Below are 18426 nucleotides of genomic sequence, written 5' to 3'. Positions count from 1 at the left end.
ACCTCTGAATTGAAAGGACATGGTCTCAGTTATATAAGAAGCAACATTAAGAGACTTAAAAGCAACAATCCAACATCCTGAGACATCTCCACTAGGCTTGAGGCTCCAGAGCTACAGACAACCTAAGACCTGACCTGGATTACTGAAAGTAGTAAAAGGCACTATGCAAGAAGGTCGTTTTTTAAAACACTAGAGTCTCTTTTTATCTGAAAAAATATGCCCCCCTCTTTACCCTTCCTCCCTCCCTCCCTGTCTGTAGAGCATGAACAGAGTGCCGGAGCAGAGATGCGTCCTCTGAAGCCGCCCGCCGAGCCCCCACGGTACAATTCCCGCCACGCAAATGACAAATTAAAAAACGAAGACGTAGATCCATAATGATGTCTCCCAGCGAGCAGCAGCACCCGACGATCTCCCGCTGATCCCTGTGTGTGCGAGGAAGTGTGAAACTCAGACAGGGGTGTGCATAACGCCGAGGATCCTTTTCTCTCTGTTTATATTACTTGACTCTGTCTTTTCCTCCTGGGAGCAGCTGATAATGAAATAAAGGCCTTGTGATGTTACAATCAGTCAAATGTATTAAAGTGTCTCTTTCAATGAGGAGAAAATGTGGTAAAAGTCTTTAATGTCTTGAAATAAACCACAAATTATTTTTTTCCCCTAATGATATTATTATATTAAGAAGCAATTTATTCAATTAACACGGTTTATTACATTTCTGACTTATTCGCAGGGATATCTCTTCACATTTAGGTTTTTTTTTCTTCTTTACATTATCCAATGCTGCAGCTTCTCTTGTAATGTGGTAATATGTCGCCTTGTGGTTCTGCAGCTCAGGATCATTTTTTCTGTTGACACATCACACTGAACCAGTTTTTTTTTTTTTTTTGCCTGTGACCCACTGCACTGCAGCACTGAACCTCGACTGTGCTGCTCTGTCTCCTCTGGGCCCTCAGGGACCAAGGGTGCAACTGTCATGTACATTGTCTCAGAAAGGAGAAAAAAACAGAAAACCACATGAACATAAAGATAAATCAATGTGAGTGAAGAAATGGCTTACAGAAACTCTGCAGCCTCTCTTTTAGATCCTAGTTTTGGTTTTGTCTGGGTCAGCTTCTGTTTTTTCATCAACCCCCATCACGACAACAAAGCTCTGATAAAGTGGAGCATTTAGCTGTGCAAATATTTAAAGGTCCCATATTGTATACCGCAGATGTCCACATGTTCTTTGATTATCAAGCAGCTCTAGGTTCTTTAACAATACTGTGAACGTTTTAAAGCCTCAGTCCACTGAGAAATGCACACAGTCTGTATTGAGAAGCTGAGCCTTAAAAACGAGCCGTCAGGAACTCTGTAACTTTGTGATGTCACGAGAAAGCAGACACCAAGCTACAGTAAGCCCACCTCGACCCATGCAGGCTTGTTGGTTTCTCTGAGTGTTTGTATCTGCTTAAATTTTACTTGATTACTCAGAATACAGTCAGCCAATGAAAAACAAGGCTCTGAAAATCCTCTCTTCTGATTGGCTCACGGACCTGTCGTTACCAGAGGGAAACCTAAGAGAGGAGATGTGTTCTTATGGGTCAACACTTCAAATTGTGGCTTTGTTTGAGTGTGACTACCGTAAGTCAATTAACTGTCTCCAAGTTCAAAAATGAATTTTCATTTTAAATGTTTTCAAGTCATTTTTTCATAGTAAACAAACACAAATAATACAAACAATATCAGATACCGGTACATCTTCTGTTAAATAAAACATTTGAAATGACCTATTTAAGTATATCCAGCTTTTACTGTGCACCAGCATAAATGCTTATTGACTGGATGTCCTACGTCTGCTATTGACTGAATGACTGACTGAATGACGGCAATTTTCAGTTGCGGCGACACCAGAACTGCCTTGTAACTGGAAAACAACATGAACCAGACTAAAACGATTCAGATCGGTTGTGTACTACATCATGGAAGTGACTCCTGCTTATTAGTGAGAGGGAGTCTATGTGTCAGGTGAGGTGTAGAGAAGCTGCAGGTGGCTGCTGCAGGTGTGCTGCTCCTCCAGGAAACAGTCAGAAAAACTAATTCATTCTGACAAAAGACACACACACACACATGCACACACACACAGTCATACAGTACACACACTACAGAGAACATGACAAACTTCAGCAGGGTGGAAGTGCTGCTCTGACCCTAAACCTCCACCGCACATCCAACACATCCATCGTCTGCCCGCAGCACGGCCGTAAGACAACGGGAGGGTGTGAGTGTGTGTGTGTGCTTGTATGTGTGTGTGTGTCCTGCAGTGCTGCTTCACTTGTTTCCTCCATGTGCTGCAGTAAAGCAGCCGGCAGTGCTGCGACGCTCCACTGAACAACGTTGACTAAGCAGCTCACTGAGTGTGTTTGTTTGCCATTGTTAGGGCTAACACACACACACACACACACACACACACACACACACACACACACACACACACAGTACAACAGTGAACAGTAGTGAGTGCTGAGATTGTGATTACATGTAAAAGCCCTAAAGGGCAACTCCATCAATCTCCAGAGTCAACTAGTCCTGGTTAGAGCTGCCTGTTAAACAGCTGTTGAACAGCTGTATCATGTCAGGTCTGAAAACAAAAACAAACTTTACCTCCGATTGAAACTGAGAACATCTCCGTCTCTGTCCCTGTTGTTTAATCTCTTCAGTCTCACTCCTACTCATCAGTGTAAAACAGCTTAAGACAGATTTCATGAATTGTGTAGAAAAGCATCAATCAGCAAATATATGACAGGGAATATATGACAGCATAAAAAAAGAAATACAGAAATGAATGATTATATGCATAAATAAGTGCAAAATAACTGCATTGCAAGTTAATTTATTCTTTTTTTTATTTGTTCATGCATTTATTGATTTACGTATTTCTACATTTCAGTCAGTTTAAAGCCACACTGGTTTCAGCACTGCCATTGATTTGATGGATTTCCTTCAGCTGACTGACACACAGGAGTTGTAAATCAACTGTAGACATGAATGAATGAATGAATGAATAAATGAATGAATGAATGAATGAATGAATGAATGAATGAATGAATGAATTAATCTTGCAATAAATAAGTAATAAGTAAATACAGCATATGTTCTTTAGTTCTATATTTATTTCTGTATTTAACTCCATATATAATCATTGTCATTTCTATGCTTGATATAAATAAATAAAATTAAGACAATTTCACAGTTGTGTGATTTCGTGTTCATTCTTCCAGAAAAAGAAAACGAGACAGGCCTTCCTCTCCTCGTGCACCTGACAATATTCATTTATAGAGCTGATTGCTGTTCCAGAGCTGCAGAGCTCTGTGTCCTGTGTTCATTAGCACGTTTGGCTCCAACAAAACATCCATAATCCCCCCGGGAGACCTGGATCATGATGTGCCAAATGATCTGCTAGCGATAGCTATAACCCGAGTCATGTGACGTTCCTCGTTTTGGCTCCTGTTTTGGTGAAAGCGCAGAAGCCTCAGCGGGAGTGCGGGGCGATTTTTGATTGTTGCCATGGGTAACATAACTGTAAACTGGGTCTGATGTGCAGCCTGAAACTGAACGTCTGTGGCTCCATCTCTTCAGCTGCTGGTTAACATCAATTATTTGGGTGCAGTTATCTGAAAAGTTGGAGGAACAGTCTGGAGGAAGAGCTTTTTTTCGGGTTGAGCTTTTTAAGGACCATGTTTCCTGTTTTCTGCATGGAAGCCCATTAAAAACCAAACCTGGTTGACCCTTTCTCGTTTACTGCTTTTGGACGGAGTCAGCACCACAGCATCTGCTTTTTAAATGCAATAAATGGCCAGGTTTACATATTTATGTGCATAATGTGAATGTCAAAAGTTTGGTGTAAAAATAAAATACATGTAGTCCCATTCAAATAAACAAAAACAGTCCATCTTGCTTTATTGGCCTGATCTTCAGGTTCCAGGTCTGGAAGAAAGAATATTACTCTTAAAACTTTTATTTTTCATGCAGCTACACCTTTTCTTCCCTGATGTTTGATAGACGATGCACACAATGTAGTTAGTAAGTAAAATCCCTTGCAAAAGCACAGCAGATGAAAACCTTGTCCAGGCAAATAGGCAGAGGAAACTGCTCACAAGGCAGAACTGGTGACTCCTGTCAACAGAAGCAAATGTCAGATGCTCTAAAGGGCTCAGGAAAGTCAGTAAATCGCAACTGCAATAAATTGGTAACACTGCTTCTAATCACCCTGCGATTCATTTTAAAGAGAAACAGCCAATGCGAAAACTTTGTCACTCAGTCAGTCAGTCAGTCAGAGTTGTTGTTGCGATCCAACCAAAAACCAAGGTACAATTTGATACTGAACTCTAACCTCAGGTAGGTATAGACATATAGTCGTGATTTATCACAGAGCACTGAGCTGCAAACTAATGATTTCATTTTATTTCATATGGAGCACAAGCTCTTTTAATGAGCTGAAGTGCTTTGCCTTTAATCTGTATGAAACTTGACCTTAATTTATTTAAGTATCCATTTACTGTTTCTTCATGCTTGTTTGTTCCTTCGTCTGTAAAAGGTCGGAACAATAAGGACAAATCTCCCATCACTGCCTCCTGAGCCTTAGATCCCTTTTTCAAAAACCACAGGCCGTCCATTAGCCTTGACTTCACGTATTGTAGGTCCAGAAACATTATGAGAACACTTCTCCTATTCTACTGACAGACTCTTCAGGTTTCTGAACGAGCGCGCTTTTCATAAAATGTGAGTGGGTGTTCCTTTCAGCAGGAACCCTGGTCGATTTTGCAGCAGCCAATTATAGTTAATTTTTCAATGATTTTAAACTTTGAATCCCGGCTCATTTAATGCTGCAGCGGTTCAGACTCGAGAAGGTCAAGAGGGGTCAGGAAGAGGGTTTTTTCCCTACCTGATCAACACTATAATCTTGACAACTTTCCATATATTGAGCTGCGGCTGCTTTATTTTACACTCTGTATTCTCAAGCCCCTTCATCTCCATCTCCATTCATACCTGGAGTGCACTTAAGAGGCAGGATCGATAAGAGATCAGAGCTTCTAGGAGGATTCAGTGCATTTTATGGAAAGGTCAGAGCGTCCATATTTAGTGATGTGAGCGGAGGCGAGGCTGCCGCAGCGCACGCAGGCAGATTTATACATCCACAGGTGCATAATGCTCATGCACTAATGTTCACGGGCAGACGCACACACACACGGTTTGATAGATGTCTCTATCATGCTGCGGTGATGGGACTCCTGTAGAAATGGATATGACTTCATACAGAGGAGACGATTGAAAACAAATCTATCATCGAGGCAAACGCCTTCCTGCGGCCGGCAGGGCTGTTTGTTAAAGCTGCTGCTGCGGCGGAGGTGAACAATATATGGAATTAATTTTAACATTTAATTTATGGAGCTTCACTGGAACAGGCTCTACATCAGTGGTGTGCAGTGACTTTTATAGATAGGCAAGCTGCAGAGCCAAACAACCAAGCCCCCCCCCCCCACTCCCCACACTCACCCCGTCCAAAAAAACACCTTCTCAGTGTGTGAGTCATCTGTTTACTACACCAATGAGAGAAATATGGACTACACTAAAGCATACCTTTTTATGACAGTAGCAGCAGCAGCAGCTCTCTTAAATTCAGGGCATCTCCTCCTGTGATTTTGCGCTCCCTGACTTTACTTAGCTAGAAAGTCACTCCCTTGTACTGTATGTTGCTGCTCCCTTTGTCTGTCTTTACTCCCCCCTGGCCCAGTAAGTACGAGGAATATTCCTTTAAATTGAGAGTGAACCTATTAAATTAGCAGCATAGAAGTAATTGTATAAAATCAATTGAAATCATTGTCCTGCTTCAGTGTTGTCGACATTTGTTGGCCCATTGTTTGGACTGTAGTCAGGTCTTAAGGAGTAAGTACTAATTGCTGACACAGCTTCGGTCACCAGCTTTTCTTCCTCTTTCTCTCACCTGCAATACACACAACATACAGTACAGTACACACTGATCTTTCCATGAAAGCAGCTGCTCTGCACCTGCAACAATATCCTGCTGATCTTTCACAGACACACATTATGAATCTGTATGATGATCTGTAATGCACAGCTTTAGCTTCCACAAGCATCACATGTGATCTTAGAGCAGTGGAAGCTGAGTTGAAAACAACTTTGGTCAAAGGTGTTGTCAACCTCTCCCAAACATCCATCCTGTATCATATGTGTCTGAATGTATCTGCTGCCACAGAATGTCATGTTTACGAGATGTCTGGCTGCTGGAAGTTAATGTTGATTGAAGTGGCCTTTCTCTTCCTCCCACCCATAAAAAGAAAGTCACTATCCAGTGGGTGATACACAATATTGACGCGTGCAAGGGTGCAATTAACCAGTCCAAACGAAAGTTCCAATGTTACTCACAAATGGATTAATTTGTTCTTACCACAAAATAACTTAAGTTCCAGCACTGCATGTCACGTATCATGTACCAGCCACCGGATAGTGACTTTCTTTTTATGGGTTGGAGGAAGAGAAAGGCCACTTCATTAAATAAAAGTAGTAGTGCCTGACGTAACTTCCTGTTACCAAATCAAACCTACCAAAATAAAACTAAAAAAATAAACACCAAAATAAAAGGCAAAATGGCTCTTACATTGATTGCTAGTGACTAATTGGGACAGAGGCTACTGGAGAGTACTTAACTTTATAGATAACAACCAGTGTCACTGTTTGTTATTGTAATTCACTAAAAACTGTTCAGGACAACTGATGACAACTGTAAACTTATGTAGAACTTATGTCGATCGGTGAAGACGACTTTGTGAAGGCTGAGGTGGAGTATTCATCACAATCAATGAGAATTACATCCAGTAACTTTGTAGAAATAAAACGTGATTTAGTCTTGAATTAGACACACAATAAGCAATAAAAAAACACACCCCTGCACTCGACCTTCATGCAAACATCCCACCTGTAAAACACCACAGTTCATTCTGGGATTCACAGCGACACCCGGCCGCCTCGCCGCCTCAGCTCCACTGGAGCAATCAGTCAACATACATCGGCTTCCAGCAGCAGTCAACAAACATTACGGCCCCTTCAGATTTATATGAAACCATATGAATAATTCAAACACCGTCTTATTACTGACACAACTCACCATAACTGAGACATTACGTTTTCATGGTGAAAGATAAATCAGCGTTCCATATCAAATTTGATCTCTTTACTTCTCCCGTGTCTGAGCTCTGAAGTTGACCTTTTAAAAAGATCAGCCCGGCAACACAACATCAAATGTCATTTTAACATCATTACAGCAACAACCAGCGTCCAGACGATCCACTGCTGCTCCCCGCTCCAATGTGAGGAGGCATGTTACCCTCTGTCATCTGGAGCTTCTGTGTCTACATATAAAAACCCTAAGATTCTTTTTAATTCAGACTGACATGTCTTTAATTTCCAAAACAAATATTCAACATTTGAAGGCATTTGCAATTATCACTTTCACATGAAGTATTCAAAGTGAAATATCTGCTGATAAAAATAACTGCCAACAGGGCGTCTTTCAAAGTCTGATGTAAGTTTGTGGGAGGAAAGAGAAACAATGAAAAACTTGACATTTGCTTCATGCCAACTTTGATCCAGAAAAACTGAGTTTGATGTGAAACATGTATCAGACTCTGGCTTTTTGTCATTTCGTGCACTTGTTATATAGCTAACAGTATTGAGGTGACAAGAAATAAGTAGGGAATGACATGTTACTACAATAGACACGAACTGTTGCAGTCAATGCTCGGGTGATCATACTGTGATGATTTTTGAGTTAAGAAATGAAAATTTAATAATAAACAGAGGCGATTTCAGATCTCAGCAGGATGAGAGTTGGCCCAAATCTCCCAAAATCTCTTGTAACATAGGGAAAATGTTGCTGCTGTGCATCTTCTCTACACCAAAATCATCAGGTATAATTATGTTTTTTCCTCAATATGCACTGTCATATAAGTTCAATCATTGACAGCCTGCAGGGAGCAATGCCACCATATGCAGTTACAGAGCACACACTATACAGTATACCGTACTTTTAGGACTATAAGCCGCTACTTTTTTTGCCCATCCCGGTGTCCCAGCTCTCGTCTTTTGTTTATGACGGTTAAGACTACACAAACACACACGCCGTAACATCGTATATGTTATGTAACATTATCCACAGCTCCATTAATTGATTTTTCACCGGCTTCGTTGTCAACAAATGCACATGGGCGAGAGGAGGGTTAGCAAAGCTGCGGAAAAGCGAGCGGACTTGCACAGTTCCCTACTGTCTTTCTGTGTAAATATCTCATGTTACAACATGCAAACCTGCAGCTTATATTCAAGTGCGGCCTATATACAAGTACAAAATGTATTTTCTTTTCATTTAGCTGGTACGGCTTATATTCAGGTGCGCTCAATGGTCCGAAAATTACTCCACGAGATGTTGCAATTGTGTGTTTTTGAAACTTATTTCAGGACTGCAGCTCACTCTTTCATCGCAGAGCGTAGCAACGGTGTTTCTGCTTGACTGACGACTGATGTGTGTTATAGTGTTTCTGCTCAGCATGGTAAAGCTGTGAAAATGACTGTGGAGCGGGATTGGGGACAATATTATCAGTTTTTTTTGTTTTCTGACCAGTACAAAACAGGCTTTGGTTTCAAAGTAAATAAACCAAAATTAAACTCTGATCATCTCATTCTTTAACTTTATGCAGCAATTTCTCCATGATGTGTCAGTATTGAACTTTTCCAGAATAACCTAGTATTATATGGAGTGAGGTTATGTTACTTTCACTGCTGCAGAGAAACAAGCTGCACCACTGATGAATTGAGAGCTTTCCCGAGGACAACAGCCTCTTTGTCTCGCCTAGTAATTGTTCTTACCTTGTGTATCACTGCATCGGTTCAGCTTTTGCACTGATAATTATGAGAAAAAATGACTCTCAACCTTTTAAAACCCGTCTGTAGACACATTGTGATTTGTGTTATTTCTAATTTCGGCATGAACTCTCCCTGTTTCTGCTCAGACGCCTGCGCAAAGTCAAAAGTATCCGTCCCCGCTCGGCATCGCCATTAACGGCAAATAGAGGGTGATTTTCCTCCATCACAGCCGAGCAGGATATCAATATGGCTGCCTCAATTATCGGCGCGATGCAGCGTGCAGCCACAGACAGTGACGGAGGAGGTCTGACCCCCTTAAACCGTCCATCCACCGAGCTCCTTCTCCACCTGTGGTTCCGTGCAGGAGGGGAAGTGGAGGAAAAATGATGGAGGCTCCATAATTGTTATCTTCCTTCCACCGTAACTTACTGCAGGTAATAGTGTCCCCAGACAGAAGCTCTTTAGGAGTCCGCGCAGCTGATTGTGGCGTCTAATAGAGTCAGGATGGATGTGGCCAAGTCTGAAGGCGGAGACGTTCCAAGTCAAAGTCACTTCCATGATAGTGTGTTTAATAGCTGAGGGATAGAGAGCCTATAAGCTTTATTGGAATGTCCCCATTTCACCCAGATTTGCTTCGAATATATCCCCACAGAGTTTCAGCTGTTTAAAAAGTCCACATGGGGATGAGTCAACGGAAACAGGGGGGGGAGTCAGGAGAATTCAAAAAAAGTTTGGTCGACAGCGAGCCACCTCAACGCTTCACACAGAGCGCGTGTTATTTAGGTGGTTAACCTCTAAGAGCCAAGAGTTGCAAGAAACACAGAATGAAACAACAAATGCTCATTAGTGTTAAGTGTCTGAAGTGGAGAACAGGAAAATCTGTCACAACCTCATCTTCACTTGTCAACAACAAACTTCACTTTTGTTTATTTGCTCATTTGCAGATAAAAACGATCTGTTATTTTTGGCAATATGCTAAAGTAAAAGAAAACATTATTTTTTTAATTGCAAGAAATGTGCAGCGACAAGAGAGCTTGGCTTCCACGTCCTTGCTCTGACTCTTCACGCTGATTTATCTTGTTTTTGCAGCTTGTGTCGGCTTCTTTGTTTGCTCCGTTTCTGTAGCACCACTGACCACAGAGAAAACAACATTTCATCGCTGTTGTGTGCACGTATGAGTTGACTGTGAACTCTCCTGGGTCTGAGCAACCAGTCAAGGCCGTTTAAGTACAAATGGGAAGAAGAAGGAGAAGAAGAAATCAACAAGGAGAAGAAGAGCAGATAAACAGATGGAGACAGGATCCAAGATGGCAGCAGTGATAACAACCAGAACGCCGGTGTTCATGTTTGCTTAAGCTACATGGCCCCATCTATGCATCATTTATGTACTGAGTTCTCTATAGTGTATCCACATAAATGATGTAAACAAACACTGGTTCACATTGGATTCAGCTTAAAGCAGGTGCAACATTTTCATGCAAAATAAATACTGCCAGTGGCTCAATTTAAGATTCAGTTTTTTTAAAGGGATAGTTCACCCAAAATTCAAATGTCACTCATTATCTACTCACCCTCATGTCGACTAAAGGCTAGGAGAATTTTCCTCTGTTCCTTCTCGGAGTTACGGGGGGGGGGGGGGGGTAGTATTTGGTTGTGAATGGTGCTCATTTTTCTTCGTCCAAAAAGACACACCAAAAAACATCCAAATACCTCCATACTGCTCGTCTGTAATGTCCCTCTTGTATTGAAGCCCCGACAAGAGAAATTGTTCCGAAAAAAAATTAAATAAGTCTATATTTTAAGCTTGTTTGTAGCGGAAGCTCCCAGTGTCTCAGTTCACTGCTCTTCCTGTGTCACCGGCGGAACAATTTCTCATGTTGGGGCTTCAATACAAGTGCCCCCCGTAACTCAGAGAAAGCACGGAGGACTCTGAAAATTCTCCCAGCCCTTAGTCGACATGAGGGTGTGTAGATAATGAGTGAAATGTGAATTTTGGGTGAACTATCCCTTTAATGTATGCATTGTTTTTCAATTTTGAATTCACCAACAAAGATCATATCTGCACAATGTGAAGTGCAGTTTCCGTGGGGGCTTTGGATTAGCTTCCTACCCCCTGACTGGAGCAACAAAAAGGGTAAATGTTGATAAAGAACTCATTACAGCTGATACGTTTCATCAGGAGCCGCGTGGCTTCATAAACAGGCTGTGTGTGTATGCCAAACACACAATCCCTCCATAATCAACCAATCAAGTCCTGCAGGAGCTCATCTCACTCACACACACGGCTCAACCCCGATCATTTCAAATCAAAATTCAAATCACACACACACAGACACACATGAATACACACACATGAACACACGCGCGCGCGGTGATGCAGCGTCTGAATAAAGCCTTATTGATTCTTTCTTCCTACGCAGGAACATTTACTTCAGAGCTTAGTACTATTATCAGACATTTAAAAAAAAAAAAGAAGAAGAAAAGGAAGAGAAAAAAAAACACGAAGGAGTGAATGCAGGGAGCGCGGTGCCTGACCGAACGCCCACGATGACGCACTCCAACACGCGCTGAAGGGAGGGAGGGAGGGAGGAACGGGGAGGGGGAGAGGGAGGATTTAGGATGCAGGAGAGATTCAAGTAAAAGAGGGAAGAGAAGATCATGAAGGAGAATAGGGACAGAGGAAAGACAGAAGGAGTAAAAGGGGGGAATGTAATTGTTTCCTATACAGCACATTGATATATTGTAGCAATACAAAGTTATTAAGTCATTATTAAAGAAGTTATACACAATTATTAAGTTGGTGTTTCATGGTGTAACTTCCAATCGAAATACAGATTTATTTTGAATAACTGAGAAACAGAGAGTTTGATAATAATATTTTCTTTTTTGTATATTTTTCTATTGCTCTAACTTGGAGTTGCGCTGACAGGCCCTTTCGGCAGTTTGTTCAAAACCACAACCAGCAGCAGCAGCAGCCGCAGCCGCAGCAGAGAGACAAAATATTCATTGAGTGTCTAAAGCAGGAAATGGAATTAAAAAAATAACACAACTTAAAGAGGAGGAGGTGACGTGCGTGTAAAAACAGATATCAGTGAGTGGCCATGGAGCAGTGATGAGTCACTAACAAGGCCTCAGCGGTTCACCTGCCTCTACAGTCTCTCCTCATCTTCAGTATTGGAACATTTAAGCTGACACTGCAGTAGCTACGTTCAGTTCACTCACGGGTTATTAAAAGAAGCTCAGAGTCGCATTGACATCAAATCCATTAAAGGTGCAGAGTGAAGAGCAGGCCTGTACCTGTCCAAAACAGGAGGCAAAGCCAGAAATCTACGGCACAATGGAGGACACGGTCTGCGAAGGTGTGGCCATCTTTGAATGGAGAAGCTTAGGTGTAATTGAATGGTTTCAAACAAGACATAACCTTTACTTTCACAAACACAAAACCATTTGGTTTCAGCAGTTAGCCTACCATTTGCTGTTGAACTGAACTGAAACCCAACACTTGGACCACATCCATTGGAGACTCCTTCAAATGAGTTCTCATTTTTCTGGGCAACACAGGCTCCAATACATGGACACTTCATGGCCCAACAAGTTATAGTGTGACGTTAAGTCAGTCTAGGTTAAGTCAATCTAGACAGGTTATGTTAAACCTGCTAAAGGCTCTAAGTCGCTTGTCTGATTGGCTGATGATTTCAGCTAAAGACTAAATCATGCAACGTTGGATAGTGGGTCCAACAGTACAATATACACATCAGTAAAAATAAAATTGCATCCCCTTTTGCTGCATATGACGTCAACCCAGTGAGATTGCAAGGTGAAACTATCCCAAAGGGGAAATAATACATCAAAATCTCATTGTTAAAATGTGTTCCCCTCAAAATAAAGTGACAGCAACTTCACACCACGACATCAGTATCAGCGGAGATGAATGACCTTCACAATAAGTGTTAACTTTTTTTTCACTGTAATAATTCTAACTGTTATAATGTGGATCGCTGCCGCTCTGAGCCAATCACTGGTTTTATGGCTCCAGAGCAAACTGCCAGAAATTATCCCAGACACGAGGAAGAGAAAATCAAAAATATAAAAGGTGCTACCGTTCACTGAGATGGATTATCTCTCTCTGCAACTCGATTTTCATAGAAATGACTTTAAACCAAGCTGCCTGGGAGGAAGAAAATCAATCAAAGAGCCGATGATGACATGATGGAGAAACTGTGAATTACATCTCCCAAGGGAGCACAAATACTGTCATTTGCTCCCATTAAAAAGTTCTTCTTTATCACTGCAAGAGAAGAACAGTGCTCTCATGACTATGACTCAGACCAAACAGTCCCACACATTGATGTTGGACTGAAGATGGAGTCAAAGTCACTCCCTATGGGTGAGGTTAGAGATTCACCAGAGCTCCAGATAGGAATAGGCCTTGAAACCCAGTATTAACCGTATCACAAGCCTGAATTAAAAAGTAGCCTATTGATAAGCGTTGATGTTATCATTCAGAAAATTGAGAAAATATCTCATCTGTTATTGCACATATCAACTCACCAAATTACTTTCTGATTAAGTTCTTTGTCTATTTCATTGTTTCCAATCCTACCTGTCTTTAATCATAACGACTGTAAACCTTTACACTGCTACACAGTCCAACATACATTCACATCGCACTTTCACCTACAAATCACTCTTTCTTTTCCAACCAATTCATCCACATCTTTGGGGTCAGCATCTTGCCCAAGGACTCTTTGAAAAGCAGCAGATACACACTATTCAGTAACAATGGTGTAGAGAACTAAACATTCAAAAATGTGACCATGTTTTGGATACAAGGACAGAAACACAAAGAGAAAATGTCAGGTGTGTTTCGTTTGCTGCAGCTTGGAGCCCACACACAGTTGAAATGTATCTTGTAAGCCCTTATAGGCTGGGCGCCTTAAAGCAGAAGTAAGCGGAATGTTTGTGTTAATATAAGTCTTAAATAGTTATATCTTCCGACAGCAATCACTTATATAGAGTGTTTGGTCTGAAACACGGGTCTGTCAGTCACTCTGCTCTGCTGTAAGCCGAGGAGAAAACTTCTTGTATGCTTCCTTGTATCCTACAACCTTTATCCAATGAGGAGAGAGAACGGCATAAAGGGGCGGTCCTCTCTGTGTGTGCAGCCAAGGGATGCGCGTGAATGTGGTGACGTAGGGACGAGGGCGGGGACTGCTAACTCCATCGGCTGACAAGAAGTTAGCCAAAACCACCGGATCGCTTACTTCTGCTTTAATTGGTGCATGACACTTAAATAAATATAAATTCATTCATTCACAGTTAAAGGGATATTTCAACATTTTGGCAAATTTGCCTATTGCCATTAGGTTCATTACCTTAAAGCTGTTTTTAGATCTGCATGGTATTTCTACGTTTCCCTCATCAAACCTACACAACCCAACAACCTGGATGAGTTGTTGGATTTAGTTTGATGAGGGAACCTACTCCTAAAACTATAGGGATTATGGCAATAGGAGAATTTGCCAAAATATTGAAATATCCCTTTAACTTCATGCAAATATGGGTTAGGGGGAGTCAACTTATCTTTATGAATGTGTTCTTAAAAAGAAACAAGGACAGAAGTCAGTGAGGAGTAAGTGTTTGATTGGACTCTGTGTTATGTTAGTTCAGCTCCTTCTCTGCGCTGAAGTTGTGTTTACCTGAGTTCATTTTAATCAGCTGCTTCATTTATGTTTCATCACTAATTCATCAACTGCCTGGCTAGCAGCAAGGAAGCAGCATCCAGTCACATTCATGCAGGTGTCCACAGCTGCTTTTACAACCTGACACTGTTCACTCACTGTGTGTGAGTTCCTGAAGAGCTTAGTTTTATGGTATCAGTATACAGTAACTAAACTGTGAATCTTTCTGTTTATTAGCCTGCTAGCCATGCTAAGATTTCTGTGATTCTGTGTGTTTATTGCTGGAATGTGGTTATTGTTGCTTGACAAAAGTTCACTTATAACAAGTTATTTAGACATGAAAGAGACAAGAGCTGCTAACTGTAGCTGGAGACAGCTGTTGAATGGGGTTTGATGCAAACTCAAAATTTATTCTGGACTGGTGAGTAAACAACTAAACTGAGCTACGTAGTAATAGCTAAACATCTCTAAAATATCTCCTCCTAGCGCTGTCGGCATAATCGCAAATGGCTGGTTTTCTGTGTTTAAATATGATACTATAGATGTAGCCTATCTAAATTTGGTTTCATCCCATTTAACAGCAGACAGCAATATAGATCCATTTACTGTTGGTAAACAATCACGACAAACTTGAGCTGTGCGCGCATTCTGGTAGCGGAAGTATGGCAGAGAACAATAGCTTGTCAAACTAAACTTCGTCAAAGATCGAGAATGCTACTTCGACAAACTTAATTTATCAAATGGTAACCGGTTTTCAGATCCGTATACTAGATTAGTGAGTGTGAAAACGACGTTAGCAAATGGCGCCAATCCCGGAGGCAGGGCTTAATTTGACCCTGTTTTTGTGTGTGTGTGATTTTGACAGCCGTACACACAATAACCCTACATTTTGATGCTGTTGATGGTATTATTTAACGTTAAAAACTTTTCCTGCTTGCTTGCTCGTTTGAGTTGCCGGGGCAAAATAGTACTTGTGTTATCAAACTGCGCGTGCAGCTTTTAGATAACGTAGGCTGCAAATGGGTCTATTATTTTGCACCACTGGAGTTTCTGTGAATGTCTAAGTTTCCTTGTTTACAACTTGTGGATTAGCAATTTAACTTTTACAAAACAAGGGGCACAGCGTTGTGCTTGTGACCGTGGTTGTCCTCCTCGCCACAGCACGTCTGAGTGAGTTACACCTGGCTGGGAGCGAGGGAGTTTTGGGAATTGAATCCTGAACAAGATTGAAATGTGTGTTTTGATTCGGAGAGAGAACAATTGAGCATTTTCAAGGTTGAAAACAGCAGCAATCACAGGTACACAGAAACCAGAGGAAATCAGGGAAGGAAACTGTGCGAAAAGTGAAGACTCTTTTGAGAAGAAATCATTAAAAAAAACATCAAAAATCACAAATCCGTGTAGTGGAAGCAACATTTAAGCAGCAGAGCAGTTCACAGAGTTTGACTCTCCCCAGCAGTGAGGCAAAGAAAAGCACAATCCCTGATTTTCAGGGATGAGTCAATCGCAACAGAAAGTGAACATGGTGAACCGCAGGGGCTTTGTATTGCAACTGCAACTGTTTTGTTATTTTTGTCTATGAGCAGCTTCAGACTCTGCAGGAGAAAAGACAGAAAGGAGAGGACAACTGGAAGGAAGGAAAGGTGAAGACACATAGAGAGAGAGAGAGAGGGAGGAGATGTACTTACAGAATGAAGATGACGACACCAGGAGCCGATACCAAAAGATTTCCTCGGATGACGGAAGCCAGTTTAATCTCAACGGGGATCCGGGACAGACGGCCGCTGCAGAGTATAGGATCCACAAGGAGGCGAGCTGCGAAAAAAAAGCTCCAAGGAGAAGAGGAACTTTACAAAGAGGAAGTAAAGCTTTGGGGACAGTTGGCGGGAGCCTGGAGGATTTCAAGTCTCTGCTCTGTCCTCTCCAGATTCAATCCCTTGCCGTTTCCCTCTCCCTCTCTTTCTTTATTTTGCCGTCTTTCTGTCCTGTTTCGCTTTTATCTTATGCTTGATTATGGGGAGTGAGGAGGCAGACGGCGAAACTTCCAGATAGGGAGGAAATTCAACACTGGGAAGGGAGAAGAAGAAAAGTCTCGGGGGAACGAATTGGGGAAAGGAGAAAAAGAGAAAAACCGTCCTCCAGGTTGGGTAAATCTCAGCTTGAGCTCTACCAAAAGCGTTTGCTGTTGCTAGCAAATGAGGAAGTGAAAAATTTACATCTCAGGTGTGAAAAAGAGTCTTTCCCCCACTCTTGTTTTCCTTTCCCCCAGTTTCTCTCTCGAGGAGCCTCCACCACTTAAGCTCCCTCTCATCCAAATACAAAAAAAGAGCAAAAAAAAAGCAGCCCTCGTTTGTGGGAGAGATGAAGAAAACACACGATTGGGGCTGAACCAAACTTGCTTACACACTAACGGGGATAATGGCGTGTGTCGGAGGCACCTGCTCTGCCTCCTCTCTCTCTCTTCCTGTCTGCTTTTCCACCTGACTGCCAAGATTAAGGCATATAATCAAATTCTCTTAATTGGCCCTGATGGTGGCGACCGGCCAGGAGTCTCTTCTCTCGTTCTTCTCTCTCCCGTGCTTCCTCCTTCCTCCCTCGCTTTGCCTTCTACGCGGTGCAGGGAATGACAATGAGTCCTGGAGCAGCTGGAGCACCTGTCAGTCAAGACTCTGGGCTCTTACAGTCGACTTTACCTGCTGACTCACAACCAGTTGTTATCTTTGCTGAGTGCCATCGCCCTGGTCTCGCCATAACCCTCCCCACTGGCCCACCCTCTGCTCCTCCCTCCTATCGATTACTCCGCCTGACTGACAGCTCTCTCTTTAACCCCTCCTTCGCTCGTGCTCGTTGTTTTTTTTTTTTGGCTCCTTGCTTGTTTTTTTTCTTTTTCTTCGTCTTCTTCTGTTTCCCTCCTCTTTGTGTTTGTATCTAATCTCTCCTGCTCTTCCTGTGTCTAATCCCCCATCTAGATCTGCTGTTGCTAATTGGTTTCAGGTGTCTCTGGCGGCGGCAGGAAAGGAGAGTGGGGAGGGGGTTGGCGGGGAAGATTTCACGCCGCCGTTGCCATTAATTAAAAAGATGATTACTCAGACTACAAAGATTAAAGACGAAAATAGGAAGCGCCGGGGCCGATAATAACCTGATAGCACTTTATAACTCCTTGCTCAGCTTATCGAGTGCGTGTTTGTTTCGGTTTGATGAATGCGCGTGCGTGTGATCGTATGTGTGCGGTCACACATCCAGCATACTCTCAGCTCGTCGAATCGCGTGGACAGAAAGTTTCTGGGAGGTTTCAGCAGAACGTTGGGGGCTACATGGTAGCATCACCTCCTGTGAGTCGACATCTCGAAGAAGAAGAAAAATAAATAAAGAAAATTAAATTTGTCCTTGTTTGTTTTGTTCAGTTCCTTCAAATTACATCACATCCACCTCGTCGGCGCTGGAGGTTTTGTTTCAGTTACACTTGTTTTTCACGTCACAGAACCAAAACAGGATCCAGGAGAATTCTCCCACAAACTCCGACGGTCCTCTGTGGCTCAGAAACATCCAGAGTCCTCTTTACCTTTTTCCTTCCTTGGTGTCCTCACTGCAGCAGCTGGGGACCACCAAGCCTTTGAACAGATGTGGTTGCCATGGCACCTCTGAGGAAGAAGTGTTGATTGACAGAGTGGGAGGAGTGGGGTAGCGACGGGTCACACCTGTTGCAATCTGGGAAACCACATGCGTGGAGGCGACACGGAAGATCTGATGAGACCTGAAAGGACAAGAAAATTGAAAAGTATTAGATCGAAAGATTCTTAACTGATTGATACTGTGTGAAAACCTTGTGAGT

At 42.2% G+C, this 18426-nt stretch overlaps 1 pseudogene across 1 annotated transcript in view; it reads right to left on the bottom strand.

Moving 5' to 3' along the window:
- Positions 1-16822, bottom strand: part of LOC146978260 (glutamate receptor ionotropic, kainate 5-like) — a 206216-nt pseudogene extending 189394 nt beyond the window's left edge. The window contains exon 1 of the transcript XR_015037067.1: positions 16283-16822. The product of XR_015037067.1 is annotated as a glutamate receptor ionotropic, kainate 5-like (transcript). The remainder of the gene's footprint in view (positions 1-16282) is intronic.
- Between the last annotated feature and the right edge of the window lie 1604 nt (positions 16823-18426).

The sequence above is a fragment of the Trachurus japonicus genome, chromosome 11 (genome assembly GCF_045865225.1).
Source record: "Trachurus japonicus isolate A0001 chromosome 11, Traja_1.0".
NCBI lineage: Eukaryota > Metazoa > Chordata > Actinopteri > Carangiformes > Carangidae > Trachurus > Trachurus japonicus.
Note: the sequence above shows the minus strand (reverse complement) of the source record. Positions and strands in the feature narration are given on the sequence as shown.